The 26,770-nt window shown below is 42.0% G+C and overlaps 59 non-coding genes across 59 annotated transcripts; all 59 read right to left on the bottom strand.

Moving 5' to 3' along the window:
* Positions 1–104: 104 nt before the first annotated feature.
* Trnas-cga (transfer RNA serine (anticodon CGA)) lies at positions 105–186 on the bottom strand. The gene has a single exon. It is a non-coding gene; the product is annotated as a tRNA-Ser (tRNA).
* Positions 187–700: 514 nt separating this feature from the next.
* On the bottom strand, positions 701–782 carry Trnas-cga (transfer RNA serine (anticodon CGA)). The gene has a single exon. It is a non-coding gene; the product is annotated as a tRNA-Ser (tRNA).
* A 353-nt stretch (positions 783–1,135) lies between these two features.
* Positions 1,136–1,217, bottom strand: Trnas-uga (transfer RNA serine (anticodon UGA)). The gene has a single exon. It is a non-coding gene; the product is annotated as a tRNA-Ser (tRNA).
* Positions 1,218–1,296: 79 nt separating this feature from the next.
* Positions 1,297–1,378, bottom strand: Trnas-cga (transfer RNA serine (anticodon CGA)). The gene has a single exon. It is a non-coding gene; the product is annotated as a tRNA-Ser (tRNA).
* A 514-nt stretch (positions 1,379–1,892) lies between these two features.
* Trnas-cga (transfer RNA serine (anticodon CGA)) lies at positions 1,893–1,974 on the bottom strand. The gene has a single exon. It is a non-coding gene; the product is annotated as a tRNA-Ser (tRNA).
* Positions 1,975–2,327: 353 nt separating this feature from the next.
* Trnas-uga (transfer RNA serine (anticodon UGA)) lies at positions 2,328–2,409 on the bottom strand. The gene has a single exon. It is a non-coding gene; the product is annotated as a tRNA-Ser (tRNA).
* A 79-nt stretch (positions 2,410–2,488) lies between these two features.
* Trnas-cga (transfer RNA serine (anticodon CGA)) lies at positions 2,489–2,570 on the bottom strand. Its single transcript has one exon. It is a non-coding gene; the product is annotated as a tRNA-Ser (tRNA).
* Positions 2,571–3,084: 514 nt separating this feature from the next.
* On the bottom strand, positions 3,085–3,166 carry Trnas-cga (transfer RNA serine (anticodon CGA)). The gene has a single exon. It is a non-coding gene; the product is annotated as a tRNA-Ser (tRNA).
* Positions 3,167–3,680: 514 nt separating this feature from the next.
* Trnas-cga (transfer RNA serine (anticodon CGA)) lies at positions 3,681–3,762 on the bottom strand. The gene has a single exon. It is a non-coding gene; the product is annotated as a tRNA-Ser (tRNA).
* A 514-nt stretch (positions 3,763–4,276) lies between these two features.
* Positions 4,277–4,358, bottom strand: Trnas-cga (transfer RNA serine (anticodon CGA)). Its single transcript has one exon. It is a non-coding gene; the product is annotated as a tRNA-Ser (tRNA).
* Positions 4,359–4,711: 353 nt separating this feature from the next.
* Positions 4,712–4,793, bottom strand: Trnas-uga (transfer RNA serine (anticodon UGA)). The gene has a single exon. It is a non-coding gene; the product is annotated as a tRNA-Ser (tRNA).
* A 79-nt stretch (positions 4,794–4,872) lies between these two features.
* Trnas-cga (transfer RNA serine (anticodon CGA)) lies at positions 4,873–4,954 on the bottom strand. The gene has a single exon. It is a non-coding gene; the product is annotated as a tRNA-Ser (tRNA).
* A 514-nt stretch (positions 4,955–5,468) lies between these two features.
* Positions 5,469–5,550, bottom strand: Trnas-cga (transfer RNA serine (anticodon CGA)). Its single transcript has one exon. It is a non-coding gene; the product is annotated as a tRNA-Ser (tRNA).
* Positions 5,551–6,064: 514 nt separating this feature from the next.
* Positions 6,065–6,146, bottom strand: Trnas-cga (transfer RNA serine (anticodon CGA)). The gene has a single exon. It is a non-coding gene; the product is annotated as a tRNA-Ser (tRNA).
* A 353-nt stretch (positions 6,147–6,499) lies between these two features.
* Positions 6,500–6,581, bottom strand: Trnas-uga (transfer RNA serine (anticodon UGA)). Its single transcript has one exon. It is a non-coding gene; the product is annotated as a tRNA-Ser (tRNA).
* A 79-nt stretch (positions 6,582–6,660) lies between these two features.
* Trnas-cga (transfer RNA serine (anticodon CGA)) lies at positions 6,661–6,742 on the bottom strand. The gene has a single exon. It is a non-coding gene; the product is annotated as a tRNA-Ser (tRNA).
* A 514-nt stretch (positions 6,743–7,256) lies between these two features.
* On the bottom strand, positions 7,257–7,338 carry Trnas-cga (transfer RNA serine (anticodon CGA)). Its single transcript has one exon. It is a non-coding gene; the product is annotated as a tRNA-Ser (tRNA).
* Positions 7,339–7,852: 514 nt separating this feature from the next.
* On the bottom strand, positions 7,853–7,934 carry Trnas-cga (transfer RNA serine (anticodon CGA)). Its single transcript has one exon. It is a non-coding gene; the product is annotated as a tRNA-Ser (tRNA).
* A 514-nt stretch (positions 7,935–8,448) lies between these two features.
* On the bottom strand, positions 8,449–8,530 carry Trnas-cga (transfer RNA serine (anticodon CGA)). Its single transcript has one exon. It is a non-coding gene; the product is annotated as a tRNA-Ser (tRNA).
* Positions 8,531–8,883: 353 nt separating this feature from the next.
* Trnas-uga (transfer RNA serine (anticodon UGA)) lies at positions 8,884–8,965 on the bottom strand. The gene has a single exon. It is a non-coding gene; the product is annotated as a tRNA-Ser (tRNA).
* Positions 8,966–9,044: 79 nt separating this feature from the next.
* Positions 9,045–9,126, bottom strand: Trnas-cga (transfer RNA serine (anticodon CGA)). Its single transcript has one exon. It is a non-coding gene; the product is annotated as a tRNA-Ser (tRNA).
* A 353-nt stretch (positions 9,127–9,479) lies between these two features.
* Positions 9,480–9,561, bottom strand: Trnas-uga (transfer RNA serine (anticodon UGA)). Its single transcript has one exon. It is a non-coding gene; the product is annotated as a tRNA-Ser (tRNA).
* A 514-nt stretch (positions 9,562–10,075) lies between these two features.
* On the bottom strand, positions 10,076–10,157 carry Trnas-uga (transfer RNA serine (anticodon UGA)). Its single transcript has one exon. It is a non-coding gene; the product is annotated as a tRNA-Ser (tRNA).
* A 675-nt stretch (positions 10,158–10,832) lies between these two features.
* Trnas-cga (transfer RNA serine (anticodon CGA)) lies at positions 10,833–10,914 on the bottom strand. The gene has a single exon. It is a non-coding gene; the product is annotated as a tRNA-Ser (tRNA).
* Positions 10,915–11,267: 353 nt separating this feature from the next.
* Trnas-uga (transfer RNA serine (anticodon UGA)) lies at positions 11,268–11,349 on the bottom strand. Its single transcript has one exon. It is a non-coding gene; the product is annotated as a tRNA-Ser (tRNA).
* Positions 11,350–11,428: 79 nt separating this feature from the next.
* Trnas-cga (transfer RNA serine (anticodon CGA)) lies at positions 11,429–11,510 on the bottom strand. The gene has a single exon. It is a non-coding gene; the product is annotated as a tRNA-Ser (tRNA).
* Positions 11,511–11,863: 353 nt separating this feature from the next.
* On the bottom strand, positions 11,864–11,945 carry Trnas-uga (transfer RNA serine (anticodon UGA)). Its single transcript has one exon. It is a non-coding gene; the product is annotated as a tRNA-Ser (tRNA).
* A 514-nt stretch (positions 11,946–12,459) lies between these two features.
* Trnas-uga (transfer RNA serine (anticodon UGA)) lies at positions 12,460–12,541 on the bottom strand. The gene has a single exon. It is a non-coding gene; the product is annotated as a tRNA-Ser (tRNA).
* Positions 12,542–13,216: 675 nt separating this feature from the next.
* Positions 13,217–13,298, bottom strand: Trnas-cga (transfer RNA serine (anticodon CGA)). Its single transcript has one exon. It is a non-coding gene; the product is annotated as a tRNA-Ser (tRNA).
* A 353-nt stretch (positions 13,299–13,651) lies between these two features.
* On the bottom strand, positions 13,652–13,733 carry Trnas-uga (transfer RNA serine (anticodon UGA)). Its single transcript has one exon. It is a non-coding gene; the product is annotated as a tRNA-Ser (tRNA).
* Positions 13,734–13,812: 79 nt separating this feature from the next.
* On the bottom strand, positions 13,813–13,894 carry Trnas-cga (transfer RNA serine (anticodon CGA)). Its single transcript has one exon. It is a non-coding gene; the product is annotated as a tRNA-Ser (tRNA).
* Positions 13,895–14,408: 514 nt separating this feature from the next.
* On the bottom strand, positions 14,409–14,490 carry Trnas-cga (transfer RNA serine (anticodon CGA)). The gene has a single exon. It is a non-coding gene; the product is annotated as a tRNA-Ser (tRNA).
* A 514-nt stretch (positions 14,491–15,004) lies between these two features.
* Trnas-cga (transfer RNA serine (anticodon CGA)) lies at positions 15,005–15,086 on the bottom strand. Its single transcript has one exon. It is a non-coding gene; the product is annotated as a tRNA-Ser (tRNA).
* Positions 15,087–15,600: 514 nt separating this feature from the next.
* On the bottom strand, positions 15,601–15,682 carry Trnas-cga (transfer RNA serine (anticodon CGA)). Its single transcript has one exon. It is a non-coding gene; the product is annotated as a tRNA-Ser (tRNA).
* Positions 15,683–16,035: 353 nt separating this feature from the next.
* On the bottom strand, positions 16,036–16,117 carry Trnas-uga (transfer RNA serine (anticodon UGA)). Its single transcript has one exon. It is a non-coding gene; the product is annotated as a tRNA-Ser (tRNA).
* A 79-nt stretch (positions 16,118–16,196) lies between these two features.
* Positions 16,197–16,278, bottom strand: Trnas-cga (transfer RNA serine (anticodon CGA)). The gene has a single exon. It is a non-coding gene; the product is annotated as a tRNA-Ser (tRNA).
* A 353-nt stretch (positions 16,279–16,631) lies between these two features.
* Positions 16,632–16,713, bottom strand: Trnas-uga (transfer RNA serine (anticodon UGA)). The gene has a single exon. It is a non-coding gene; the product is annotated as a tRNA-Ser (tRNA).
* A 514-nt stretch (positions 16,714–17,227) lies between these two features.
* Trnas-uga (transfer RNA serine (anticodon UGA)) lies at positions 17,228–17,309 on the bottom strand. The gene has a single exon. It is a non-coding gene; the product is annotated as a tRNA-Ser (tRNA).
* A 675-nt stretch (positions 17,310–17,984) lies between these two features.
* On the bottom strand, positions 17,985–18,066 carry Trnas-cga (transfer RNA serine (anticodon CGA)). Its single transcript has one exon. It is a non-coding gene; the product is annotated as a tRNA-Ser (tRNA).
* Positions 18,067–18,580: 514 nt separating this feature from the next.
* Trnas-cga (transfer RNA serine (anticodon CGA)) lies at positions 18,581–18,662 on the bottom strand. The gene has a single exon. It is a non-coding gene; the product is annotated as a tRNA-Ser (tRNA).
* A 353-nt stretch (positions 18,663–19,015) lies between these two features.
* Trnas-uga (transfer RNA serine (anticodon UGA)) lies at positions 19,016–19,097 on the bottom strand. Its single transcript has one exon. It is a non-coding gene; the product is annotated as a tRNA-Ser (tRNA).
* Positions 19,098–19,176: 79 nt separating this feature from the next.
* Positions 19,177–19,258, bottom strand: Trnas-cga (transfer RNA serine (anticodon CGA)). Its single transcript has one exon. It is a non-coding gene; the product is annotated as a tRNA-Ser (tRNA).
* A 514-nt stretch (positions 19,259–19,772) lies between these two features.
* Positions 19,773–19,854, bottom strand: Trnas-cga (transfer RNA serine (anticodon CGA)). Its single transcript has one exon. It is a non-coding gene; the product is annotated as a tRNA-Ser (tRNA).
* Positions 19,855–20,207: 353 nt separating this feature from the next.
* On the bottom strand, positions 20,208–20,289 carry Trnas-uga (transfer RNA serine (anticodon UGA)). The gene has a single exon. It is a non-coding gene; the product is annotated as a tRNA-Ser (tRNA).
* A 79-nt stretch (positions 20,290–20,368) lies between these two features.
* Positions 20,369–20,450, bottom strand: Trnas-cga (transfer RNA serine (anticodon CGA)). The gene has a single exon. It is a non-coding gene; the product is annotated as a tRNA-Ser (tRNA).
* A 514-nt stretch (positions 20,451–20,964) lies between these two features.
* Positions 20,965–21,046, bottom strand: Trnas-cga (transfer RNA serine (anticodon CGA)). The gene has a single exon. It is a non-coding gene; the product is annotated as a tRNA-Ser (tRNA).
* Positions 21,047–21,399: 353 nt separating this feature from the next.
* Trnas-uga (transfer RNA serine (anticodon UGA)) lies at positions 21,400–21,481 on the bottom strand. The gene has a single exon. It is a non-coding gene; the product is annotated as a tRNA-Ser (tRNA).
* Positions 21,482–21,560: 79 nt separating this feature from the next.
* On the bottom strand, positions 21,561–21,642 carry Trnas-cga (transfer RNA serine (anticodon CGA)). Its single transcript has one exon. It is a non-coding gene; the product is annotated as a tRNA-Ser (tRNA).
* Positions 21,643–21,995: 353 nt separating this feature from the next.
* Positions 21,996–22,077, bottom strand: Trnas-uga (transfer RNA serine (anticodon UGA)). Its single transcript has one exon. It is a non-coding gene; the product is annotated as a tRNA-Ser (tRNA).
* Positions 22,078–22,156: 79 nt separating this feature from the next.
* On the bottom strand, positions 22,157–22,238 carry Trnas-cga (transfer RNA serine (anticodon CGA)). Its single transcript has one exon. It is a non-coding gene; the product is annotated as a tRNA-Ser (tRNA).
* Positions 22,239–22,591: 353 nt separating this feature from the next.
* On the bottom strand, positions 22,592–22,673 carry Trnas-uga (transfer RNA serine (anticodon UGA)). Its single transcript has one exon. It is a non-coding gene; the product is annotated as a tRNA-Ser (tRNA).
* Positions 22,674–22,752: 79 nt separating this feature from the next.
* On the bottom strand, positions 22,753–22,834 carry Trnas-cga (transfer RNA serine (anticodon CGA)). The gene has a single exon. It is a non-coding gene; the product is annotated as a tRNA-Ser (tRNA).
* Positions 22,835–23,187: 353 nt separating this feature from the next.
* Positions 23,188–23,269, bottom strand: Trnas-uga (transfer RNA serine (anticodon UGA)). Its single transcript has one exon. It is a non-coding gene; the product is annotated as a tRNA-Ser (tRNA).
* Positions 23,270–23,348: 79 nt separating this feature from the next.
* Positions 23,349–23,430, bottom strand: Trnas-cga (transfer RNA serine (anticodon CGA)). Its single transcript has one exon. It is a non-coding gene; the product is annotated as a tRNA-Ser (tRNA).
* Positions 23,431–25,136: 1,706 nt separating this feature from the next.
* Trnas-cga (transfer RNA serine (anticodon CGA)) lies at positions 25,137–25,218 on the bottom strand. Its single transcript has one exon. It is a non-coding gene; the product is annotated as a tRNA-Ser (tRNA).
* A 353-nt stretch (positions 25,219–25,571) lies between these two features.
* Trnas-uga (transfer RNA serine (anticodon UGA)) lies at positions 25,572–25,653 on the bottom strand. Its single transcript has one exon. It is a non-coding gene; the product is annotated as a tRNA-Ser (tRNA).
* A 79-nt stretch (positions 25,654–25,732) lies between these two features.
* Trnas-cga (transfer RNA serine (anticodon CGA)) lies at positions 25,733–25,814 on the bottom strand. Its single transcript has one exon. It is a non-coding gene; the product is annotated as a tRNA-Ser (tRNA).
* Positions 25,815–26,167: 353 nt separating this feature from the next.
* Trnas-uga (transfer RNA serine (anticodon UGA)) lies at positions 26,168–26,249 on the bottom strand. Its single transcript has one exon. It is a non-coding gene; the product is annotated as a tRNA-Ser (tRNA).
* A 79-nt stretch (positions 26,250–26,328) lies between these two features.
* Positions 26,329–26,410, bottom strand: Trnas-cga (transfer RNA serine (anticodon CGA)). Its single transcript has one exon. It is a non-coding gene; the product is annotated as a tRNA-Ser (tRNA).
* Between the last annotated feature and the right edge of the window lie 360 nt (positions 26,411–26,770).

Below are 26,770 nucleotides of genomic sequence, written 5' to 3'. Positions count from 1 at the left end.
GCCTTAACCACTCGTCCATCACAGCTCTCCCACATCCCCTCACTAGTAAAGGAACTATCTTGTAGAAAGTCAGCTTTAGTTAAATAGCAAAACTAAAAGTAAGACGCTGTGAACAGGATTCGAACCTGCGCGGGAATATCCCATTGGATTTCGAGTCCAACGCCTTAACCACTCGGCCATCACAGCACTCACGGCAGTCAAGTCAAACAGACTCAAGCAACTTTTTGGGAGGGTTTCACCAGCTCAAAATGACACATCAATACTATTCCAAATGCACAATAACAAATTCTATCCTCGACACACTCGTCCATACACAGCACACAATGTTTAGGAAATAAAATAACAAACATTTCATCTGACTTTCTAAATTTTGTCTACGACTTCTTTCATTTTCTTTCTCCCACTCTACAGTTGAGCTGTCTACTTTCTACTCGGGCCAGTCTTTTATCATATTTTGTGTCATCCAACAGTATTCACCAGTGGCCTTTCAAACGAGATGCCAAAAGAAAGACGTTAATCACACAACATGCAAAAAGATACGCTGTGAACAGGATTCGAACCTGCGCGGGAATAACCCATTGGATTTCAAGTCCAACGCCTTAACCACTCGGCCATGACAGCTCTCCCACATATCCTCACTAGTAAAGGAACTATCTTGTAGAAAGTCAGCTTTAGTTAAATAGCAAAACTAAAAGTAAGACGCTGTGAACAGGATTCGAACCTGCGCGGGAATATCCCATTGGATTTCGAGTCCAACGCCTTAACCACTCGGCCATCACAGCACTCACGGCAGTCAAGTCAAACAGACTCAAGCAACTTCTTGGGAGGGTTTCACCAGCTCAAAATGACACATGAATACTATTCCAAATGCACAATAACAAATTCTATCCTCGACACACTTGTCCATACACAGCACACAATGTTGAGGAAATAAACTAACAAACATTTCATCTGACTTTCTAAATTTTGTCTACGATTTCTTTCATTTTCTTTCTCCCACTCTACAGTTGAGCTGTCTACTTTCTACTCGGGCCAGTCTTTTGTCATATTTTGTGTCATCCAACAGTATTCACCAGTGGCCTTTCAAACGAGATGCCAAAAGAAAGACGTTAATCACACAACATGCAAAAAGATACGCTGTGAACAGGATTCGAACCTGCGCGGGAATAACCCATTGGATTTCAAGTCCAACGCCTTAACCACTCGGCCATCACAGCTCTCCCACATCCCCTCACTAGTAAAGGAACTATCTTGTAGAAAGTCAGCTTTAGTTAAATAGCAAAACTAAAAGTAAGACGCTGTGAACAGGATTCGAACCTGCGCGGGAATATCCCATTGGATTTCGAGTCCAACGCCTTAACCACTCGGCCATCACAGCACTCACGGCAGTCAAGTCAAACAGACTCAAGCAACTTCTTGGGAGGGTTTCACCAGCTCAAAATGACACATGAATACTATTCCAAATGCACAATAACAAATTCTATCCTCGACACACTTGTCCATACACAGCACACAATGTTGAGGAAATAAACTAACAAACATTTCATCTGACTTTCTAAATTTTGTCTACGATTTCTTTCATTTTCTTTCTCCCACTCTACAGTTGAGCTGTCTACTTTCTACTCGGGCCAGTCTTTTGTCATATTTTGTGTCATCCAACAGTATTCACCAGTGGCCTTTCAAACGAGATGCCAAAAGAAAGACGTTAATCACACAACATGCAAAAAGATATGCTGTGAACAGGATTCGAACCTGCGCGGGAATAACCCATTGGATTTCAAGTCCAACGCCTTAACCACTCGGCCATCACAGATCTCCCATATCCCCTCACTAGTAAAGGAACTATCTTGTAGAAAGTCAGCTTTAGTTAAATAGCAAAACTAAAAGTAAGACGCTGTGAACAGGATTCGAACCTGCGCGGGAATATCCCATTGGATTTCGAGTCCAACGCCTTAACCACTCGGCCATCACAGCACTCACGGCAGTCAAGTCAAACAGACTCAAGCAACTTCTTGGGAGGGTTTCACCAGCTCAAAATGACACATCAATACTATTCCAAATGCACAATAACAAATTCTATCCTCGACACACTCGTCCATACACAGCACACAATGTTTAGGAAATAAAATAACAAACACTTCATCTGACTTTCTAAATTTTGTCTACGATTTCTTTCATTTTCTTTCTCCCACTCTACAGTTGAGCTGTCTACTTTCTACTCGGGCCAGTCTTTTGTCATATTTTGTGTCATCCAACAGTATTCACCAGTGGCCTTTCAAACGAGATGCCAAAAGAAAGACGTTAATCACACAACATGCAAAAAGATACGCTGTGAACAGGATTCGAACCTGCGCGGGAATAACCCATTGGATTTCAAGTCCAACGCCTTAACCACTCGGCCATCACAGCTCTCCCATATCCCCTCACTAGTAAAGGAACTATCTTGTAGAAAGTCAGCTTTAGTTAAATAGCAAAACTAAAAGTAAGACGCTGTGAACAGGATTCGAACCTGCGCGGGAATATCCCATTGGATTTCGAGTCCAACGCCTTAACCACTCGGCCATCACAGCACTCACGGCAGACAAGTCAAACAGACTCAAGCAACTTTTTGGGAGGGTTTCACCAGCTCAAAATGACACATGAATGCTATTCCAAATGCACAATAACAAATTCTATTCTCGACACACTTGTCCATACACAGCACACAATGTTGAGGAAATAAACTAACAAACATTTCATCTGACTTTCTAAATTTTGTCTACGATTTCTTTCATTTTCTTTCTCCCACTCTACAGTTGAGCTGTCTACTTTCTACTCGGGCCAGTCTTTTGTCATATTTTGTGTCATCCAACAGTATTCACCAGTGGCCTTTCAAACGAGATGCCAAAAGAAAGACGTTAATCACACAACATGCAAAAAGATATGCTGTGAACAGGATTCGAACCTGCGCGCCAATAACCCATTGGATTTCAAGTCCAACGCCTTAACCACTCGGCCATCACAGATCTCCCATATCCCCTCACTAGTAAAGGAACTATCTTGTAGAAAGTCAGCTTTAGTTAAATAGCAAAACTAAAAGTAAGACGCTGTGAACAGGATTCGAACCTGCGCGGGAATATCCCATTGGATTTCGAGTCCAACGCCTTAACCACTCGGCCATCACAGCACTCACGGCAGTCAAGTCAAACAGACTCAAGCAACTTTTTGGGAGGGTTTCACCAGCTCAAAATGACACATCAATACTATTCCAAATGCACAATAACAAATTCTATCCTCGACACACTCGTCCATACACAGCACACAATGTTGAGGAAATAAAATAACAAACATTTCATCTGACTTTCTAAATTTTGTCTACGACTTCTTTCATTTTCTTTCTCCCACTCTACAGTTGAGCTGTCTACTTTCTACTCGGGCCAGTCTTTTGTCATATTTTGTGTCATCCAACAGTATTCACCAGTGGCCTTTCAAACGAGATGCCAAAAGAAAGACGTTAATCACACAACATGCAAAAAGATACACTGTGAACAGGATTCGAACCTGCGCGGGAATAACCCATTGGATTTCAAGTCCAACGCCTTAACCACTCGGCCATCACAGCTCTCCCATATCCCCTCACTAGTAAAGGAACTATCTTGTAGAAAGTCAGCTTTAGTTAAATAGCAAAACTAAAAGTAAGACGCTGTGAACAGGATTCGAACCTGCGCGGGAATATCCCATTGGATTTCGAGTCCAACGCCTTAACCACTCGGCCATCACAGCACTCACGGCAGACAAGTCAAACAGACTCAAGCAACTTTTTGGGAGGGTTTCACCAGCTCAAAATGACACATGAATACTATTCCAAATGCACAATAACAAATTCTATTCTCGACACACTTGTCCATACACAGCACACAATGTTGAGGAAATAAACTAACAAACATTTCATCTGACTTTCTAAATTTTGTCTACGATTTCTTTCATTTTCTTTCTCCCACTCTACAGTTGAGCTGTCTACTTTCTACTCGGGCCAGTCTTTTGTCATATTTTGTGTCATCCAACAGTATTCACCAGTGGCCTTTCAAACGAGATGCCAAAAGAAAGACGTTAATCACACAACATGCAAAAAGATACGCTGTGAACAGGATTCGAACCTGCGCGGGAATAACCCATTGGATTTCAAGTCCAACGCCTTAACCACTCGGCCATCACAGATCTCCCATATCCCCTCACTAGTAAAGGAACTATCTTGTAGAAAGTCAGCTTTAGTTAAATAGCAAAACTAAAAGTAAGACGCTGTGAACAGGATTCGAACCTGCGCGGGAATATCCCATTGGATTTCGAGTCCAACGCCTTAACCACTCGGCCATCACAGCACTCACGGCAGTCAAGTCAAACAGACTCAAGCAACTTCTTGGGAGGGTTTCACCAGCTCAAAATGACACATCAATACTATTCCAAATGCACAATAACAAATTCTATCCTCGACACACTCGTCCATACACAGCACACAATGTTGAGGAAATAAAATAACAAACATTTCATCTGACTTTCTAAATTTTGTCTACGATTTCTTTCATTTTCTTTCTCCCACTCTACAGTTGAGCTGTCTACTTTCTACTCGGGCCAGTCTTTTGTCATATTTTGTGTCATCCAACAGTATTCACCAGTGGCCTTTCAAACGAGATGCCAAAAGAAAGACGTTAATCACACAACATGCAAAAAGATACGCTGTGAACAGGATTCGAACCTGCGCGGGAATAACCCATTGGATTTCAAGTCCAACGCCTTAACCACTCGGCCATCACAGCTCTCCCATATCCCCTCACTAGTAAAGGAACTATCTTGTAGAAAGTCAGCTTTAGTTAAATAGCAAAACTGAAAGTAAGACGCTGTGAACAGGATTCGAACCTGCGCGGGAATATCCCATTGGATTTCGAGTCCAACGCCTTAACCACTCGGCCATCACAGCACTCACGGCAGACAAGTCAAACAGACTCAAGCAACTTTTTGGGAGGGTTTCACCAGCTCAAAATGACACATGAATACTATTCCAAATGCACAATAACAAATTCTATTCTCGACACACTTGTCCATACACAGCACACAATGTTGAGGAAATAAACTAACAAACATTTCATCTGACTTTCTAAATTTTGTCTACGATTTCTTTCATTTTCTTTCTCCCACTCTACAGTTGAGCTGTCTACTTTCTACTCGGGCCAGTCTTTTGTCATATTTTGTGTCATCCAACAGTATTCACCAGTGGCCTTTCAAACGAGATGCCAAAAGAAAGACGTTAATCACACAACATGCAAAAAGATATGCTGTGAACAGGATTCGAACCTGCGCGCCAATAACCCATTGGATTTCAAGTCCAACGCCTTAACCACTCGGCCATCACAGATCTCACATATCCCCTCACTAGTAAAGGAACTATCTTGTAGAAAGTCAGCTTTAGTTAAATAGCAAAACTAAAAGTAAGACGCTGTGAACAGGATTCGAACCTGCGCGGGAATATCCCATTGGATTTCGAGTCCAACGCCTTAACCACTCGGCCATCACAGCACTCACGGCAGACAAGTCAAACAGACTCAAGCAACTTTTTGGGAGGGTTTCACCAGCTCAAAATGACACATGAATACTATTCCAAATGCACAATAACAAATTCTATTCTCGACACACTTGTCCATACACAGCACACAATGTTGAGGAAATAAACTAACAAACATTTCATCTGACTTTCTAAATTTTGTCTACGATTTCTTTCATTTTCTTTCTCCCACTCTACAGTTGAGCTGTCTACTTTCTACTCGGGCCAGTCTTTTGTCATATTTTGTGTCATCCAACAGTATTCACCAGTGGCCTTTCAAACGAGATGCCAAAAGAAAGACGTTAATCACACAACATGCAAAAAGATACGCTGTGAACAGGATTCGAACCTGCGCGGGAATAACCCATTGGATTTCAAGTCCAACGCCTTAACCACTCGGCCATCACAGATCTCCCATATCCCCTCACTAGTAAAGGAACTATCTTGTAGAAAGTCAGCTTTAGTTAAATAGCAAAACTAAAAGTAAGACGCTGTGAACAGGATTCGAACCTGCGCGGGAATATCCCATTGGATTTCGAGTCCAACGCCTTAACCACTCGGCCATCACAGCACTCACGGCAGTCAAGTCAAACAGACTCAAGCAACTTCTTGGGAGGGTTTCACCAGCTCAAAATGACACATCAATACTATTCCAAATGCACAATAACAAATTCTATCCTCGACACACTCGTCCATACACAGCACACAATGTTGAGGAAATAAACTAACAAACATTTCATCTGACTTTCTAAATTTTGTCTACGATTTCTTTCATTTTCTTTCTCCCACTCTACAGTTGAGCTGTCTACTTTCTACTCGGGCCAGTCTTTTGTCATATTTTGTGTCATCCAACAGTATTCACCAGTGGCCTTTCAAACGAGATGCCAAAAGAAAGACGTTAATCACACAACATGCAAAAAGATACGCTGTGAACAGGATTCGAACCTGCGCGGGAATAACCCATTGGATTTCAAGTCCAACGCCTTAACCACTCGGCCATCACAGCTCTCCCATATCCCCTCACTAGTAAAGGAACTATCTTGTAGAAAGTCAGCTTTAGTTAAATAGCAAAACTGAAAGTAAGACGCTGTGAACAGGATTCGAACCTGCGCGGGAATATCCCATTGGATTTCGAGTCCAACGCCTTAACCACTCGGCCATCACAGCACTCACGGCAGACAAGTCAAACAGACTCAAGCAACTTTTTGGGAGGGTTTCACCAGCTCAAAATGACACATGAATACTATTCCAAATGCACAATAACAAATTCTATTCTCGACACACTTGTCCATACACAGCACACAATGTTGAGGAAATAAACTAACAAACATTTCATCTGACTTTCTAAATTTTGTCTACGATTTCTTTCATTTTCTTTCTCCCACTCTACAGTTGAGCTGTCTACTTTCTACTCGGGCCAGTCTTTTGTCATATTTTGTGTCATCCAACAGTATTCACCAGTGGCCTTTCAAACGAGATGCCAAAAGAAAGACGTTAATCACACAACATGCAAAAAGATATGCTGTGAACAGGATTCGAACCTGCGCGCCAATAACCCATTGGATTTCAAGTCCAACGCCTTAACCACTCGGCCATCACAGATCTCCCATATCCCCTCACTAGTAAAGGAACTATCTTGTAGAAAGTCAGCTTTAGTTAAATAGCAAAACTAAAAGTAAGACGCTGTGAACAGGATTCGAACCTGCGCGGGAATATCCCATTGGATTTCGAGTCCAACGCCTTAACCACTCGGCCATCACAGCACTCACGGCAGTCAAGTCAAACAGACTCAAGCAACTTTTTGGGAGGGTTTCACCAGCTCAAAATGACACATCAATACTATTCCAAATGCACAATAACAAATTCTATCCTCGACACACTCGTCCATACACAGCACACAATGTTGAGGAAATAAAATAACAAACATTTCATCTGACTTTCTAAATTTTGTCTACGACTTCTTTCATTTTCTTTCTCCCACTCTACAGTTGAGCTGTCTACTTTCTACTCGGGCCAGTCTTTTGTCATATTTTGTGTCATCCAACAGTATTCACCAGTGGCCTTTCAAACGAGATGCCAAAAGAAAGACGTTAATCACACAACATGCAAAAAGATACACTGTGAACAGGATTCGAACCTGCGCGGGAATAACCCATTGGATTTCAAGTCCAACGCCTTAACCACTCGGCCATCACAGCTCTCCCATATCCCCTCACTAGTAAAGGAACTATCTTGTAGAAAGTCAGCTTTAGTTAAATAGCAAAACTAAAAGTAAGACGCTGTGAACAGGATTCGAACCTGCGCGGGAATATCCCATTGGATTTCGAGTCCAACGCCTTAACCACTCGGCCATCACAGCACTCACGGCAGACAAGTCAAACAGACTCAAGCAACTTTTTGGGAGGGTTTCACCAGCTCAAAATGACACATGAATACTATTCCAAATGCACAATAACAAATTCTATTCTCGACACACTTGTCCATACACAGCACACAATGTTGAGGAAATAAACTAACAAACATTTCATCTGACTTTCTAAATTTTGTCTACGATTTCTTTCATTTTCTTTCTCCCACTCTACAGTTGAGCTGTCTACTTTCTACTCGGGCCAGTCTTTTGTCATATTTTGTGTCATCCAACAGTATTCACCAGTGGCCTTTCAAACGAGATGCCAAAAGAAAGACGTTAATCACACAACATGCAAAAAGATACGCTGTGAACAGGATTCGAACCTGCGCGGGAATAACCCATTGGATTTCAAGTCCAACGCCTTAACCACTCGGCCATCACAGATCTCCCATATCCCCTCACTAGTAAAGGAACTATCTTGTAGAAAGTCAGCTTTAGTTAAATAGCAAAACTAAAAGTAAGACGCTGTGAACAGGATTCGAACCTGCGCGGGAATATCCCATTGGATTTCGAGTCCAACGCCTTAACCACTCGGCCATCACAGCACTCACGGCAGTCAAGTCAAACAGACTCAAGCAACTTCTTGGGAGGGTTTCACCAGCTCAAAATGACACATCAATACTATTCCAAATGCACAATAACAAATTCTATCCTCGACACACTCGTCCATACACAGCACACAATGTTTAGGAAATAAAATAACAAACATTTCATCTGACTTTCTAAATTTTGTCTACGATTTCTTTCATTTTCTTTCTCCCACTCTACAGTTGAGCTGTCTACTTTCTACTCGGGCCAGTCTTTTGTCATATTTTGTGTCATCCAACAGTATTCACCAGTGGCCTTTCAAACGAGATGCCAAAAGAAAGACGTTAATCACACAACATGCAAAAAGATACGCTGTGAACAGGATTCGAACCTGCGCGGGAATAACCCATTGGATTTCAAGTCCAACGCCTTAACCACTCGGCCATCACAGCTCTCCCATATCCCCTCACTAGTAAAGGAACTATCTTGTAGAAAGTCAGCTTTAGTTAAATAGCAAAACTGAAAGTAAGACGCTGTGAACAGGATTCGAACCTGCGCGGGAATATCCCATTGGATTTCGAGTCCAACGCCTTAACCACTCGGCCATCACAGCACTCACGGCAGTCAAGTCAAACAGACTCAAGCAACTTCTTGGGAGGGTTTCACCAGCTCAAAATGACACATCAATACTATTCCAAATGCACAATAACAAATTCTATCCTCGACACACTCGTCCATACACAGCACACAATGTTGAGGAAATAAACTAACAAACATTTCATCTGACTTTCTAAATTTTGTCTACGATTTCTTTCATTTTCTTTCTCCCACTCTACAGTTGAGCTGTCTACTTTCTACTCGGGCCAGTCTTTTGTCATATTTTGTGTCATCCAACAGTATTCACCAGTGGCCTTTCAAACGAGATGCCAAAAGAAAGACGTTAATCACACAACATGCAAAAAGATACGCTGTGAACAGGATTCGAACCTGCGCGGGAATAACCCATTGGATTTCAAGTCCAACGCCTTAACCACTCGGCCATCACAGCTCTCGCATATCCACTCACTAGTAAAGGAACTATCTTGTAGAAAGTCAGCTTTAGTTAAATAGCAAAACTAAAAGTAAGATGCTGTGAACAGGATTCGAACATGCGCAGGAATATCCCATTGGATTTCGAGTCCAACGCCTTAACCACTCGGCCATCACAGCACTCACGACAGTCAAGTCAAACAGACTCAAGCAACTTTTGGGGAGGGTTTCACCAGCTCAAAATGACACATCAATACTATTCCAAATGCACAATAACAAATTCTATCCTCGACACACTCGTCCATACACAGCACACAATGTTGAGGAAATAAACTAACAAACATTTCATCTGACTTTCTAAATTTTGTCTACGATTTCTTTCATTTTCTTTCTCCCACTCTACAGCTGAGCTGTCTACTTTCTACTCGGGCCAGTCTTTTGTCATATTTTGTGTCATCCAACCGTATTCACCAGTGGCCTTTCAAACGAGATGCCAAAAAAAAGACGTTAATCACACAACATGCAAAAAAATACGCTGTGAACAGGATTCGAACCTGCGCGGGAATAACCCATTGGATTTCAAGTCCAACGCCTTAACCACTCGGCCATCACAGCTCTCGCATATACCCTCACTAGTAAAGGAACTATCTTGTAGAAAGTCAGCTTTAGTTAAATAGCAAAACTAAAAGTAAGACGCTGTGAACAGGATTCGAACGTGCGCAGGAATATCCCATTGGATTTCGAGTCCAACGCCTTAACCACTCGGCCATCACAGCACTCACGACAGTCAAGTCAAACAGACTCAAGCAACTTCTTGGGAGGGTTTCACCAGCTCAAAATGACACATCAATACTATTCCAAATGCACAATAACAAATTCTATCCTCGACACACTCGTCCATACACAGCACACAATGTTGAGGAAATAAACTAACAAACATTTCATCTGACTTTCTAAATTTTGTCTACGATTTCTTTCATTTTCTTTCTCCCACTCTACAGTTGAGCTGTCTACTTTCTACTCGGGCCAGTCTTTTGTCATATTTGGTGTCATCCAACAGTATTCACCAGTGGCCTTTCAAACGAGATGCCAAAAGAAAGACGTTAATCACACAACATGCAAAAAGATACGCTGTGAACAGGATTCGAACCTGCGCGGGAATAACCCATTGGATTTCAAGTCCAACGCCTTAACCACTCGGCCATCACAGATCTCCCATATCCCCTCACTAGTAAAGGAACTATCTTGTAGAAAGTCAGCTTTAGTTAAATAGCAAAACTAAAAGTAAGACGCTGTGAACAGGATTCGAACCTGCGCGGGAATATCCCATTGGATTTCGAGTCCAACGCCTTAACCACTCGGCCATCACAGCACTCACGGCAGTCAAGTCAAACAGACTCAAGCAACTTCTTGGGAGGGTTTCACCAGCTCAAAATGACACATCAATACTATTCCAAATGCACAATAACAAATTCTATCCTCGACACACTCGTCCATACACAGCACACAATGTTTAGGAAATAAAATAACAAACATTTCATCTGACTTTCTAAATTTTGTCTACGATTTCTTTCATTTTCTTTCTCCCACTCTACAGTTGAGCTGTCTACTTTCTACTCGGGCCAGTCTTTTGTCATATTTTGTGTCATCCAACAGTATTCACCAGTGGCCTTTCAAACGAGATGCCAAAAGAAAGACGTTAATCACACAACATGCAAAAAGATACGCTGTGAACAGGATTCGAACCTGCGCGGGAATAACCCATTGGATTTCAAGTCCAACGCCTTAACCACTCGGCCATCACAGCTCTCCCATATCCCCTCACTAGTAAAGGAACTATCTTGTAGAAAGTCAGCTTTAGTTAAATAGCAAAACTGAAAGTAAGACGCTGTGAACAGGATTCGAACCTGCGCGGGAATATCCCATTGGATTTCGAGTCCAACGCCTTAACCACTCGGCCATCACAGCACTCACGGCAGTCAAGTCAAACAGACTCAAGCAACTTCTTGGGAGGGTTTCACCAGCTCAAAATGACACATCAATACTATTCCAAATGCACAATAACAAATTCTATCCTCGACACACTCGTCCATACACAGCACACAATGTTGAGGAAATAAACTAACAAACATTTCATCTGACTTTCTAAATTTTGTCTACGATTTCTTTCATTTTCTTTCTCCCACTCTACAGTTGAGCTGTCTACTTTCTACTCGGGCCAGTCTTTTGTCATATTTTGTGTCATCCAACAGTATTCACCAGTGGCCTTTCAAACGAGATGCCAAAAGAAAGACGTTAATCACACAACATGCAAAAAGATACGCTGTGAACAGGATTCGAACCTGCGCGGGAATAACCCATTGGATTTCAAGTCCAACGCCTTAACCACTCGGCCATCACAGCTCTCGCATATCCACTCACTAGTAAAGGAACTATCTTGTAGAAAGTCAGCTTTAGTTAAATAGCAAAACTAAAAGTAAGATGCTGTGAACAGGATTCGAACATGCGCAGGAATATCCCATTGGATTTCGAGTCCAACGCCTTAACCACTCGGCCATCACAGCACTCACGACAGTCAAGTCAAACAGACTCAAGCAACTTTTGGGGAGGGTTTCACCAGCTCAAAATGACACATCAATACTATTCCAAATGCACAATAACAAATTCTATCCTCGACACACTCGTCCATACACAGCACACAATGTTGAGGAAATAAACTAACAAACATTTCATCTGACTTTCTAAATTTTGTCTACGATTTCTTTCATTTTCTTTCTCCCACTCTACAGCTGAGCTGTCTACTTTCTACTCGGGCCAGTCTTTTGTCATATTTTGTGTCATCCAACCGTATTCACCAGTGGCCTTTCAAACGAGATGCCAAAAAAAAGACGTTAATCACACAACATGCAAAAAAATACGCTGTGAACAGGATTCGAACCTGCGCGGGAATAACCCATTGGATTTCAAGTCCAACGCCTTAACCACTCGGCCATCACAGCTCTCGCATATACCCTCACTAGTAAAGGAACTATCTTGTAGAAAGTCAGCTTTAGTTAAATAGCAAAACTAAAAGTAAGACGCTGTGAACAGGATTCGAACGTGCGCAGGAATATCCCATTGGATTTCGAGTCCAACGCCTTAACCACTCGGCCATCACAGCACTCACGACAGTCAAGTCAAACAGACTCAAGCAACTTCTTGGGAGGGTTTCACCAGCTCAAAATGACACATCAATACTATTCCAAATGCACAATAACAAATTCTATCCTCGACACACTCGTCCATACACAGCACACAATGTTGAGGAAATAAACTAACAAACATTTCATCTGACTTTCTAAATTTTGTCTACGATTTCTTTCATTTTCTTTCTCCCACTCTACAGTTGAGCTGTCTACTTTCTACTCGGGCCAGTCTTTTGTCATATTTGGTGTCATCCAACAGTATTCACCAGTGGCCTTTCAAACGAGATGCCAAAAGAAAGACGTTAATCACACAACATGCAAAAAGATACGCTGTGAACAGGATTCGAACCTGCGCGGGAATAACCCATTGGATTTCAAGTCCAACGCCTTAACCACTCGGCCATCACAGATCTCCCATATCCCCTCACTAGTAAAGGAACTATCTTGTAGAAAGTCAGCTTTAGTTAAATAGCAAAACTAAAAGTAAGACGCTGTGAACAGGATTCGAACCTGCGCGGGAATATCCCATTGGATTTCGAGTCCAACGCCTTAACCACTCGGCCATCACAGCACTCACGGCAGTCAAGTCAAACAGACTCAAGCAACTTTTTGGGAGGGTTTCACCAGCTCAAAATGACACATCAATACTATTCCAAATGCACAATAACAAATTCTATCCTCGACACACTCGTCCATACACAGCACACAATGTTGAGGAAATAAACTAACAAACATTTCATCTGACTTTCTAAATTTTGTCTACGATTTCTTTCATTTTCTTTCTCCCACTCTACAGTTGAGCTGTCTACTTTCTACTCGGGCCAGTCTTTTGTCATATTTTGTGTCATCCAACAGTATTCACCAGTGGCCTTTCAAACGAGATGCCAAAAGAAAGACGTTAATCACACAACATGCAAAAAGATACGCTGTGAACAGGATTCGAACCTGCGCGGGAATAACCCATTGGATTTCAAGTCCAACGCCTTAACCACTCGGCCATCACAGCTCTCCCATATCCCCTCACTAGTAAAGGAACTATCTTGTAGAAAGTCAGCTTTAGTTAAATAGCAAAACTGAAAGTAAGACGCTGTGAACAGGATTCGAACCTGCGCGGGAATATCCCATTGGATTTCGAGTCCAACGCCTTAACCACTCGGCCATCACAGCACTCACGGCAGACAAGTCAAACAGACTCAAGCAACTTTTTGGGAGGGTTTCACCAGCTCAAAATGACACATGAATACTATTCCAAATGCACAATAACAAATTCTATTCTCGACACACTTGTCCATACACAGCACACAATGTTGAGGAAATAAACTAACAAACATTTCATCTGACTTTCTAAATTTTGTCTACGATTTCTTTCATTTTCTTTCTCCCACTCTACAGTTGAGCTGTCTACTTTCTACTCGGGCCAGTCTTTTGTCATATTTTGTGTCATCCAACAGTATTCACCAGTGGCCTTTCAAACGAGATGCCAAAAGAAAGACGTTAATCACACAACATGCAAAAAGATATGCTGTGAACAGGATTCGAACCTGCGCGCCAATAACCCATTGGATTTCAAGTCCAACGCCTTAACCACTCGGCCATCACAGATCTCCCATATCCCCTCACTAGTAAAGGAACTATCTTGTAGAAAGTCAGCTTTAGTTAAATAGCAAAACTAAAAGTAAGACGCTGTGAACAGGATTCGAACCTGCGCGGGAATATCCCATTGGATTTCGAGTCCAACGCCTTAACCACTCGGCCATCACAGCACTCACGGCAGTCAAGTCAAACAGACTCAAGCAACTTTTTGGGAGGGTTTCACCAGCTCAAAATGACACATCAATACTATTCCAAATGCACAATAACAAATTCTATCCTCGACACACTCGTCCATACACAGCACACAATGTTGAGGAAATAAAATAACAAACATTTCATCTGACTTTCTAAATTTTGTCTACGACTTCTTTCATTTTCTTTCTCCCACTCTACAGTTGAGCTGTCTACTTTCTACTCGGGCCAGTCTTTTGTCATATTTTGTGTCATCCAACAGTATTCACCAGTGGCCTTTCAAACGAGATGCCAAAAGAAAGACGTTAATCACACAACATGCAAAAAGATACACTGTGAACAGGATTCGAACCTGCGCGGGAATAACCCATTGGATTTCAAGTCCAACGCCTTAACCACTCGGCCATCACAGCTCTCCCATATCCCCTCACTAGTAAAGGAACTATCTTGTAGAAAGTCAGCTTTAGTTAAATAGCAAAACTAAAAGTAAGACGCTGTGAACAGGATTCGAACCTGCGCGGGAATATCCCATTGGATTTCGAGTCCAACGCCTTAACCACTCGGCCATCACAGCACTCACGGCAGACAAGTCAAACAGACTCAAGCAACTTTTTGGGAGGGTTTCACCAGCTCAAAATGACACATGAATACTATTCCAAATGCACAATAACAAATTCTATTCTCGACACACTTGTCCATACACAGCACACAATGTTGAGGAAATAAACTAACAAACATTTCATCTGACTTTCTAAATTTTGTCTACGATTTCTTTCATTTTCTTTCTCCCACTCTACAGTTGAGCTGTCTACTTTCTACTCGGGCCAGTCTTTTGTCATATTTTGTGTCATCCAACAGTATTCACCAGTGGCCTTTCAAACGAGATGCCAAAAGAAAGACGTTAATCACACAACATGCAAAAAGATACGCTGTGAACAGGATTCGAACCTGCGCGGGAATAACCCATTGGATTTCAAGTCCAACGCCTTAACCACTCGGCCATCACAGATCTCCCATATCCCCTCACTAGTAAAGGAACTATCTTGTAGAAAGTCAGCTTTAGTTAAATAGCAAAACTAAAAGTAAGACGCTGTGAACAGGATTCGAACCTGCGCGGGAATATCCCATTGGATTTCGAGTCCAACGCCTTAACCACTCGGCCATCACAGCACTCACGGCAGTCAAGTCAAACAGACTCAAGCAACTTCTTGGGAGGGTTTCACCAGCTCAAAATGACACATCAATACTATTCCAAATGCACAATAACAAATTCTATCCTCGACACACTCGTCCATACACAGCACACAATGTTTAGGAAATAAAATAACAAACATTTCATCTGACTTTCTAAATTTTGTCTACGATTTCTTTCATTTTCTTTCTCCCACTCTACAGTTGAGCTGTCTACTTTCTACTCGGGCCAGTCTTTTGTCATATTTTGTGTCATCCAACAGTATTCACCAGTGGCCTTTCAAACGAGATGCCAAAAGAAAGACGTTAATCACACAACATGCAAAAAGATACGCTGTGAACAGGATTCGAACCTGCGCGGGAATAACCCATTGGATTTCAAGTCCAACGCCTTAACCACTCGGCCATCACAGCTCTCCCATATCCCCTCACTAGTAAAGGAACTATCTTGTAGAAAGTCAGCTTTAGTTAAATAGCAAAACTGAAAGTAAGACGCTGTGAACAGGATTCGAACCTGCGCGGGAATATCCCATTGGATTTCGAGTCCAACGCCTTAACCACTCGGCCATCACAGCACTCACGGCAGTCAAGTCAAACAGACTCAAGCAACTTCTTGGGAGGGTTTCACCAGCTCAAAATGACACATCAATACTATTCCAAATGCACAATAACAAATTCTATCCTCGACACACTCGTCCATACACAGCACACAATGTTGAGGAAATAAACTAACAAACATTTCATCTGACTTTCTAAATTTTGTCTACGATTTCTTTCATTTTCTTTCTCCCACTCTACAGTTGAGCTGTCTACTTTCTACTCGGGCCAGTCTTTTGTCATATTTTGTGTCATCCAACAGTATTCACCAGTGGCCTTTCAAACGAGATGCCAAAAGAAAGACGTTAATCACACAACATGCAAAAAGATACGCTGTGAACAGGATTCGAACCTGCGCGGGAATAACCCATTGGATTTCAAGTCCAACGCCTTAACCACTCGGCCATCACAGCTCTCGCATATCCACTCACTAGTAAAGGAACTATCTTGTAGAAAGTCAGCTTTAGTTAAATAGCAAAACTAAAAGTAAGATGCTGTGAACAGGATTCGAACATGCGCAGGAATATCCCATTGGATTTCGAGTCCAACGCCTTAACCACTCGGCCATCACAGCACTCACGACAGTCAAGTCAAACAGACTCAAGCAACTTTTGGGGAGGGTTTCACCAGCTCAAAATGACACATCAATACTATTCCAAATGCACAATAACAAATTCTATCCTCGACACACTCGTCCATACACAGCACACAATGTTGAGGAAATAAACTAACAAACATTTCATCTGACTTTCTAAATTTTGTCTACGATTTCTTTCATTTTCTTTCTCCCACTCTACAGTTGAGCTGTCTACTTTCTACTCGGGCCAGTCTTTTGTCATATTTTGTGTCATCCAACCGTATTCACCAGTGGCCTTTCAAACGAGATGCCAAAAAAAAGACGTTAATCACACAACATGCAAAAAAATACGCTGTGAACAGGATTCGAACCTGCGCGGGAATAACCCATTGGATTTCAAGTCCAACGCCTTAACCACTCGGCCATCACAGCTCTCGCATATACCCTCACTAGTAAAGGAACTATCTTGTAGAAAGTCAGCTTTAGTTAAATAGCAAAACTAAAAGTAAGACGCTGTGAACAGGATTCGAACGTGCGCAGGAATATCCCATTGGATTTCGAGTCCAACGCCTTAACCACTCGGCCATCACAGCACTCACGACAGTCAAGTCAAACAGACTCAAGCAACTTCTTGGGAGGGTTTCACCAGCTCAAAATGACACATCAATACTATTCCAAATGCACAATAACAAATTCTATCCTCGACACACTCGTCCATACACAGCACACAATGTTGAGGAAATAAACTAACAAACATTTCATCTGACTTTCTAAATTTTGTCTACGATTTCTTTCATTTTCTTTCTCCCACTCTACAGTTGAGCTGTCTACTTTCTACTCGGGCCAGTCTTTTGTCATATTTGGTGTCATCCAACAGTATTCACCAGTGGCCTTTCAAACGAGATGCCAAAAGAAAGACGTTAATCACACAACATGCAAAAAGATACGCTGTGAACAGGATTCGAACCTGCGCGGGAATAACCCATTGGATTTCAAGTCCAACGCCTTAACCACTCGGCCATCACAGATCTCCCATATCCCCTCACTAGTAAAGGAACTATCTTGTAGAAAGTCAGCTTTAGTTAAATAGCAAAACTAAAAGTAAGACGCTGTGAACAGGATTCGAACCTGCGCGGGAATATCCCATTGGATTTCGAGTCCAACGCCTTAACCACTCGGCCATCACAGCACTCACGGCAGTCAAGTCAAACAGACTCAAGCAACTTTTTGGGAGGGTTTCACCAGCTCAAAATGACACATCAATACTATTCCAAATGCACAATAACAAATTCTATCCTCGACACACTCGTCCATACACAGCACACAATGTTGAGGAAATAAACTAACAAACATTTCATCTGACTTTCTAAATTTTGTCTACGATTTCTTTCATTTTCTTTCTCCCACTCTACAGTTGAGCTGTCTACTTTCTACTCGGGCCAGTCTTTTGTCATATTTTGTGTCATCCAACAGTATTCACCAGTGGCCTTTCAAACGAGATGCCAAAAGAAAGACGTTAATCACACAACATGCAAAAAGATACGCTGTGAACAGGATTCGAACCTGCGCGGGAATAACCCATTGGATTTCAAGTCCAACGCCTTAACCACTCGGCCATCACAGATCTCCCATATCCCCTCACTAGTAAAGGAACTATCTTGTAGAAAGTCAGCTTTAGTTAAATAGCAAAACTAAAAGTAAGACGCTGTGAACAGGATTCGAACCTGCGCGGGAATATCCCATTGGATTTCGAGTCCAACGCCTTAACCACTCGGCCATCACAGCACTCACGGCAGTCAAGTCAAACAGACTCAAGCAACTTTTTGGGAGGGTTTCACCAGCTCAAAATGACACATCAATACTATTCCAAATGCACAATAACAAATTCTATCCTCGACACACTCGTCCATACACAGCACACAATGTTTAGGAAATAAAATAACAAACATTTCATCTGACTTTCTAAATTTTGTCTACGATTTCTTTCATTTTCTTTCTCCCACTCTACAGTTGAGCTGTCTACTTTCTACTCGGGCCAGTCTTTTGTCATATTTTGTGTCATCCAACAGTATTCACCAGTGGCCTTTCAAACGAGATGCCAAAAGAAAGACGTTAATCACACAACATGCAAAAAGATACGCTGTGAACAGGATTCGAACCTGCGCGGGAATAACCCATTGGATTTCAAGTCCAACGCCTTAACCACTCGGCCATCACAGCTCTCCCATATCCCCTCACTAGTAAAGGAACTATCTTGTAGAAAGTCAGCTTTAGTTAAATAGCAAAACTAAAAGTAAGACGCTGTGAACAGGATTCGAACCTGCGCGGGAATATCCCATTGGATTTCGAGTCCAACGCCTTAACCACTCGGCCATCACAGCACTCACGGCAGACAAGTCAAACAGACTCAAGCAACTTTTTGGGAGGGTTTCACCAGCTCAAAATGACACATGAATACTATTCCAAATGCACAATAACAAATTCTATCCTCGACACACTTGTCCATACACAGCACACAATGTTGAGGAAATAAACTAACAAACATTTCATCTGACTTTCTAAATTTTGTCTACGATTTCTTTCATTTTCTTTCTCCCACTCTACAGTTGAGCTGTCTACTTTCTACTCGGGCCAGTCTTTTGTCATATTTTGTGTCATCCAACAGTATTCACCAGTGGCCTTTCAAACGAGATGCCAAAAGAAAGACGTTAATCACACAACATGCAAAAAGATATGCTGTGAACAGGATTCGAACCTGCGCGGGAATAACCCATTGGATTTCAAGTCCAACGCCTTAACCACTCGGCCATCACAGATCTCCCATATCCCCTCACTAGTAAAGGAACTATCTTGTAGAAAGTCAGCTTTAGTTAAATAGCAAAACTAAAAGTAAGACGCTGTGAACAGGATTCGAACCTGCGCGGGAATATCCCATTGGATTTCGAGTCCAACGCCTTAACCACTCGGCCATCACAGCACTCACGACAGTCAAGTCAAACAGACTCAAGCAACTTTTTGGGAGGGTTTCACCAGCTCAAAATGACACATCAATACTATTCCAAATGCACAATAACAAATTCTATCCTCGACACACTCGTCCATACACAGCACACAATGTTGAGGAAATAAACTAACAAACATTTCATCTGACTTTCTAAATTTTGTCTACGATTTCTTTCATTTTCTTTCTCCCACTCTACAGTTCAGCTGTCTACTTTCTACTCGGGCCAGTCTTTTGTCATATTTTGTGTCATCCAACAGTATTCACCAGTGGCCTTTCAAACGAGATGCCAAAAGAAAGACGTTAATCACACAACATGCAAAAAGATACGCTGTGAACAGGATTCGAACCTGCGCGGGAATAACCCATTGGATTTCAAGTCCAACGCCTTAACCACTCGGCCATCACAGCTCTCCCATATCCCCTCACTAGTAAAGGAACTATCTTGTAGAAAGTCAGCTTTAGTTAAATAGCAAAACTAAAAGTAAGACGCTGTGAACAGGATTCGAACCTGCGCGGGAATATCCCATTGGATTTCGAGTCCAACGCCTTAACCACTCGGCCATCACAGCACTCACGGCAGACAAGTCAAACAGACTCAAGCAACTTTTTGGGAGGGTTTCACCAGCTCAAAATGACACATCAATACTATTCCAAATGCACAATAACAAATTCTATCCTCGACACACTTGTCCATACACAGCACACAATGTTGAGGAAATAAACTAACAAACATTTCATCTGACTTTCTAAATTTTGTCTACGATTTCTTTCATTTTCTTTCTCCCACTCTACAGTTGAGCTGTCTACTTTCTACTCGGGCCAGTCTTTTGTCATATTTTGTGTCATCCAACAGTATTCACCAGTGGCCTTTCAAACGAGATGCCAAAAGAAAGACGTTAATCACACAACATGCAAAAAGATATGCTGTGAACAGGATTCGAACCTGCGCGGGAATAACCCATTGGATTTCAAGTCCAACGCCTTAACCACTCGGCCATCACAGATCTCCCATATCCCCTCACTAGTAAAGGAACTATCTTGTAGAAAGTCAGCTTTAGTTAAATAGCAAAACTAAAAGTAAGACGCTGTGAACAGGATTCGAACCTGCGCGGGAATATCCCATTGGATTTCGAGTCCAACGCCTTAACCACTCGGCCATCACAGCACTCACGACAGTCAAGTCAAACAGACTCAAGCAACTTTTTGGGAGGGTTTCACCAGCTCAAAATGACACATCAATACTATTCCAAATGCACAATAACAAATTCTATCCTCGACACACTCGTCCATACACAGCACACAATGTTGAGGAAATAAACTAACAAACATTTCATCTGACTTTCTAAATTTTGTCTACGATTTCTTTCATTTTCTTTCTCCCACTCTACAGTTCAGCTGTCTACTTTCTACTCGGGCCAGTCTTTTGTCATATTTTGTGTCATCCAACAGTATTCACCAGTGGCCTTTCAAACGAGATGCCAAAAGAAAGACGTTAATCACACAACATGCAAAAAGATACGCTGTGAACAGGATTCGAACCTGCGCGGGAATAACCCATTGGATTTCAAGTCCAACGCCTTAACCACTCGGCCATCACAGCTCTCCCATATCCCCTCACTAGTAAAGGAACTATCTTGTAGAAAGTCAGCTTTAGTTAAATAGCAAAACTAAAAGTAAGACGCTGTGAACAGGATTCGAACCTGCGCGGGAATATCCCATTGGATTTCGAGTCCAACGCCTTAACCACTCGGCCATCACAGCACTCACGGCAGACAAGTCAAACAGACTCAAGCAACTTTTTGGGAGGGTTTCACCAGCTCAAAATGACACATCAATACTATTCCAAATGCACAATAACAAATTCTATCCTCGACACACTTGTCCATACACAGCACACAATGTTGAGGAAATAAACTAACAAACACTTCATCTGACTTTCTAAATTTTGTCTACGATTTCTTTCATTTTCTTTCTCCCACTCTACAGTTGAGCTGTCTACTTTCTACTCGGGCCAGTCTTTTGTCATATTTTGTGTCATCCAACAGTATTCACCAGTGGCCTTTCAAACGAGATGCCAAAAGAAAGACGTTAATCACACAACATGCAAAAAGATACGCTGTGAACAGGATTCGAACCTGCGCGGGAATAACCCATTGGATTTCAAGTCCAACGCCTTAACCACTCGGCCATCACAGCTCTCCCATATCCCCTCACTAGTAAAGGAACTATCTTGTAGAAAGTCAGCTTTAGTTAAATAGCAAAACTAAAAGTAAGACGCTGTGAACAGGATTCGAACCTGCGCGGGAATATCCCATTGGATTTCGAGTCCAACGCCTTAACCACTCGGCCATCACAGCACTCACGGCAGTCAAGTCAAACAGACTCAAGCAACTTCTTGGGAGGGTTTCACCAGCTCAAAATGACACATCAATACTATTCCAAATGCACAATAACAAATTCTATCCTCGACACACTCGTCCATACACAGCACACAATGTTGAGGAAATAAACTAACAAACATTTCATCTGACTTTCTAAATTTTGTCTACGATTTCTTTCATTTTCTTTCTCCCACTCTACAGTTGAGCTGTCTACTTTCTACTCGGGCCAGTCTTTTGTCATATTTGGTGTCATCCAACAGTATTCACCAGTGGCCTTTCAAACGAGATGCCAAAAGAAAGACGTTAATCACACAACATGCAAAAAGATACGCTGTGAACAGGATTCGAACCTGCGCGGGAATAACCCATTGGATTTCAAGTCCAACGCCTTAACCACTCGGCCATCACAGCTCTCCCATATCCCCTCACTAGTAAAGGAACTATCTTGTAGAAAGTCAGCTTTAGTTAAATAGCAAAACTAAAAGTAAGACGCTGTGAACAGGATTCGAACCTGCGCGGGAATATCCCATTGGATTTCGAGTCCAACGCCTTAACCACTCGGCCATCACAGCACTCACGACAGTCAAGTCAAACAGACTCAAGCAACTTTTTGGGAGGGTTTCACCAGCTCAAAATGACACATCAATACTATTCCAAATGCACAATAACAAATTCTATCCTCGACACACTCGTCCATACACAGCACACAATGTTGAGGAAATAAACTAACAAACATTTCATCTGACTTTCTAAATTTTGTCTACGATTTCTTTCATTTTCTTTCTCCCACTCTACAGTTGAGCTGTCTACTTTCTACTCGGGCCAGTCTTTTGTCATATTTTGTGTCATCCAACAGTATTCACCAGTGGCCTTTCAAACGAGATGCCAAAAGAAAGACGTTAATCACACAACATGCAAAAAGATACGCTGTGAACAGGATTCGAACCTGCGCGGGAATAACCCATTGGATTTCAAGTCCAACGCCTTAACCACTCGGCCATCACAGCTCTCCCATATCCCCTCACTAGTAAAGGAACTATCTTGTAGAAAGTCAGCTTTAGTTAAATAGCAAAACTAAAAGTAAGACGCTGTGAACAGGATTCGAACCTGCGCGGGAATATCCCATTGGATTTCGAGTCCAACGCCTTAACCACTCGGCCATCACAGCACTCACGGCAGTCAAGTCAAACAGACTCAAGCAACTTTTTGGGAGGGTTTCACCAGCTCAAAATGACACATCAATACTATTCCAAATGCACAATAACAAATTCTATCCTCGACACACTCGTCCATACACAGCACACAATGTTGAGGAAATAAAATAACAAACATTTCATCTGACTTTCTAAATTTTGTCTACGATTTCTTTCATTTTCTTTCTCCCACTCTACAGTTGAGCTGTCTACTTTCTACTCGGGCCAGTCTTTTGTCATATTTGGTGTCATCCAACAGTATTCACCAGTGGCCTTTCAAACGAGATGCCAAAAGAAAGACGTTAATCACACAACATGCAAAAAGATAAGCTGTGAACAGGATTCGAACCTGCGCGGGAATAACCCATTGGATTTCAAGTCCAACGCCTTAACCACTCGGCCATCACAGATCTCCCATATCCCCTCACTAGTAAAGGAACTATCTTGTAGAAAGTCAGCTTTAGTTAAATAGCAAAACTAAAAGTAAGATGCTGTGAACAGGATTCGAACATGCGCAGGAATATCCCATTGGATTTCGAGTCCAACGCCTTAACCACTCGGCCATCACAGCACTCACGACAGTCAAGTCAAACAGACTCAAGCAACTTTTTGGGAGGGTTTCACCAGCTCAAAATGACACATCAATACTATTCCAAATGCACAATAACAAATTCTATCCTCGACACACTCGTCCATACACAGCACACAATGTTTAGGAAATAAACTAACAAACATTTCATCCGACTTTCTAAATTTTGTCTACGATTTCTTTCATTTTCTTTCTCCCACTCTACAGTTGAGCTGTCTACTTTCTACTCGGGCCAGTCTTTTGTCATATTTGGTGTCATCCAACAGTATTCACCAGTACCCTTTCAAACGAGATGCCAAAAGAAAGACGTTAATCACACAACATGCAAAAAGATACGCTGTGAACAGGATTCGAACCTGCGCGGGAATAACCCATTGGATTTCAAGTCCAGCGCCTTAACCACTCGGCCATCACAGCTCTCCCATATCCCCTCACTAGTAAAGGAACTATCTTGTAGAAAGTCAGCTTTAGTTAAATAGCAAAACTAAAAGTAAGACGCTGTGAACAGGATTCGAACCTGCGCAGGAATATCCCATTGGATTTCGAGTCCAACGCCTTAACCACTCGGCCATCACAGCACTCACGGCAGTCAAGTGAAACAGACTCAAGCAACTTTTTGGGAGGGTTTCACCAGCTCAAAATGACACATCAATACTATTCCAAATGCACAATAACAAATTCTATCCTCGACACACTCGTCCATACACAGCACACAATGTTTAGGAAATAAAATAACAAACATTTCATCTGACTTTCTAAATTTTGTCTACGATTTCATTCATTTTCTTTCTCCCACTCTACAGTTGAGCTGTCTACTTTCTATTCGGGCCAGTCTTTTGTCATATTTTGTGTCATCCAAAAGTATTCACCAGTGGCCTTTCAAACGAGATGCCAAAAGAAAGACGTTAATCACACAACATGCAAAAAGATACGCTGTGAACAGGATTCGAACCTGCGCGGGAATAACCCATTGGATTTCAAGTCCAACGCCTTAACCACTCGGCCATCACGGCTCTCCCATATCCCCTCACTAGTAAAGGAACTATCTTGTAGAAAGTCAGCTTTAGTTAAATAGCAAAACTAAAAGTAAGACGCTGTGAACAGGATTCGAACCTGCGCGGGAATATCCCATTGGATTTCGAGTCCAACGCCTTAACCACTCGGCCATCACAGCACTCACGGCAGTCAAGTCAAACAGACTCAAGCAACTTCTTGGGAGGGTTTCACCAGCTCAAAATGACACATCAATACTATTCCAAATGCACAATAACAAATTCTATCCTCGACACACTCGTCCATACACAGCACACAATGTTTAGGAAATAAACTAACAAACATTTCATCTGACTTTCTAAATTTTGTCTACGATTTCTTTCATTTTCTTTCTCCCACTCTACAGTTGAGCTGTCTACTTTCTACTCGGGCCAGTCTTTTGTCATATTTTGTGTCATCCAACAGTATTCACCAGTGGCCTTTCAAACGAGATGCCAAAAGAAAGACGTTAATCACACAACATGCAAAAAGATACGCTGTGAACAGGATTCGAACCTGCGCGGGAATAACCCATTGGATTTCAAGTCCAACGCCTTAACCACTCGGCCATCACAGCTCTCCCATATCCCCTCACTAGTAAAGGAACTATCTTGTAGAAAGTCAGCTTTAGTTAAATAGCAAAACTAAAAGTAAGACGCTGTGAACAGGATTCGAACCTGCGCGGGAATATCCCATTGGATTTCGAGTCCAACGCCTTAACCACTCGGCCATCACAGCACTCACGACAGTCAAGTCAAACAGACTCAAGCAACTTTTTGGGAGGGTTTCACCAGCTCAAAATGACACATCAATACTATTCCAAATGCACAATAACAAATTCTATCCTCGACACACTCGTCCATACACAGCACACAATGTTGAGGAAATAAACTAACAAACATTTCATCTGACTTTCTAAATTTTGTCTACGATTTCTTTCATTTTCTTTCTCCCACTCTACAGTTGAGCTGTCTACTTTCTACTCGGGCCAGTCTTTTGTCATATTTTGTGTCATCCAACAGTATTCACCAGTGGCCTTTCAAACGAGATGCCAAAAGAAAGACGTTAATCACACAACATGCAAAAAGATACGCTGTGAACAGGATTCGAACCTGCGCGGGAATAACCCATTGGATTTCAAGTCCAACGCCTTAACCACTCGGCCATCACAGCTCTCCCATATCCCCTCACTAGTAAAGGAACTATCTTGTAGAAAGTCAGCTTTAGTTAAATAGCAAAACTAAAAGTAAGACGCTGTGAACAGGATTCGAACCTGCGCGGGAATATCCCATTGGATTTCGAGTCCAACGCCTTAACCACTCGGCCATCACAGCACTCACGGCAGTCAAGTCAAACAGACTCAAGCAACTTCTTGGGAGGGTTTCACCAGCTCAAAATGACACATCAATACTATTCCAAATGCACAATAACAAATTCTATCCTCGACACACTCGTCCATACACAGCACACAATGTTGAGGAAATAAAATAACAAACATTTCATCTGACTTTCTAAATTTTGTCTACGATTTCTTTCATTTTCTTTCTCCCACTCTACAGTTGAGCTGTCTACTTTCTACTCGGGCCAGTCTTTTGTCATATTTTGTGTCATCCAACAGTATTCACCAGTGGCCTTTCAAACGAGATGCCAAAAGAAAGACGTTAATCACACAACATGCAAAAAGATAAGCTGTG

This window comes from Haliotis asinina, chromosome 5 (genome assembly GCF_037392515.1).
Source record: "Haliotis asinina isolate JCU_RB_2024 chromosome 5, JCU_Hal_asi_v2, whole genome shotgun sequence".
In the NCBI taxonomy this organism is placed as follows: Eukaryota; Metazoa; Mollusca; class Gastropoda; order Lepetellida; family Haliotidae; genus Haliotis; species Haliotis asinina.
This window is presented reverse-complemented; position numbering and strand designations above follow the sequence as displayed.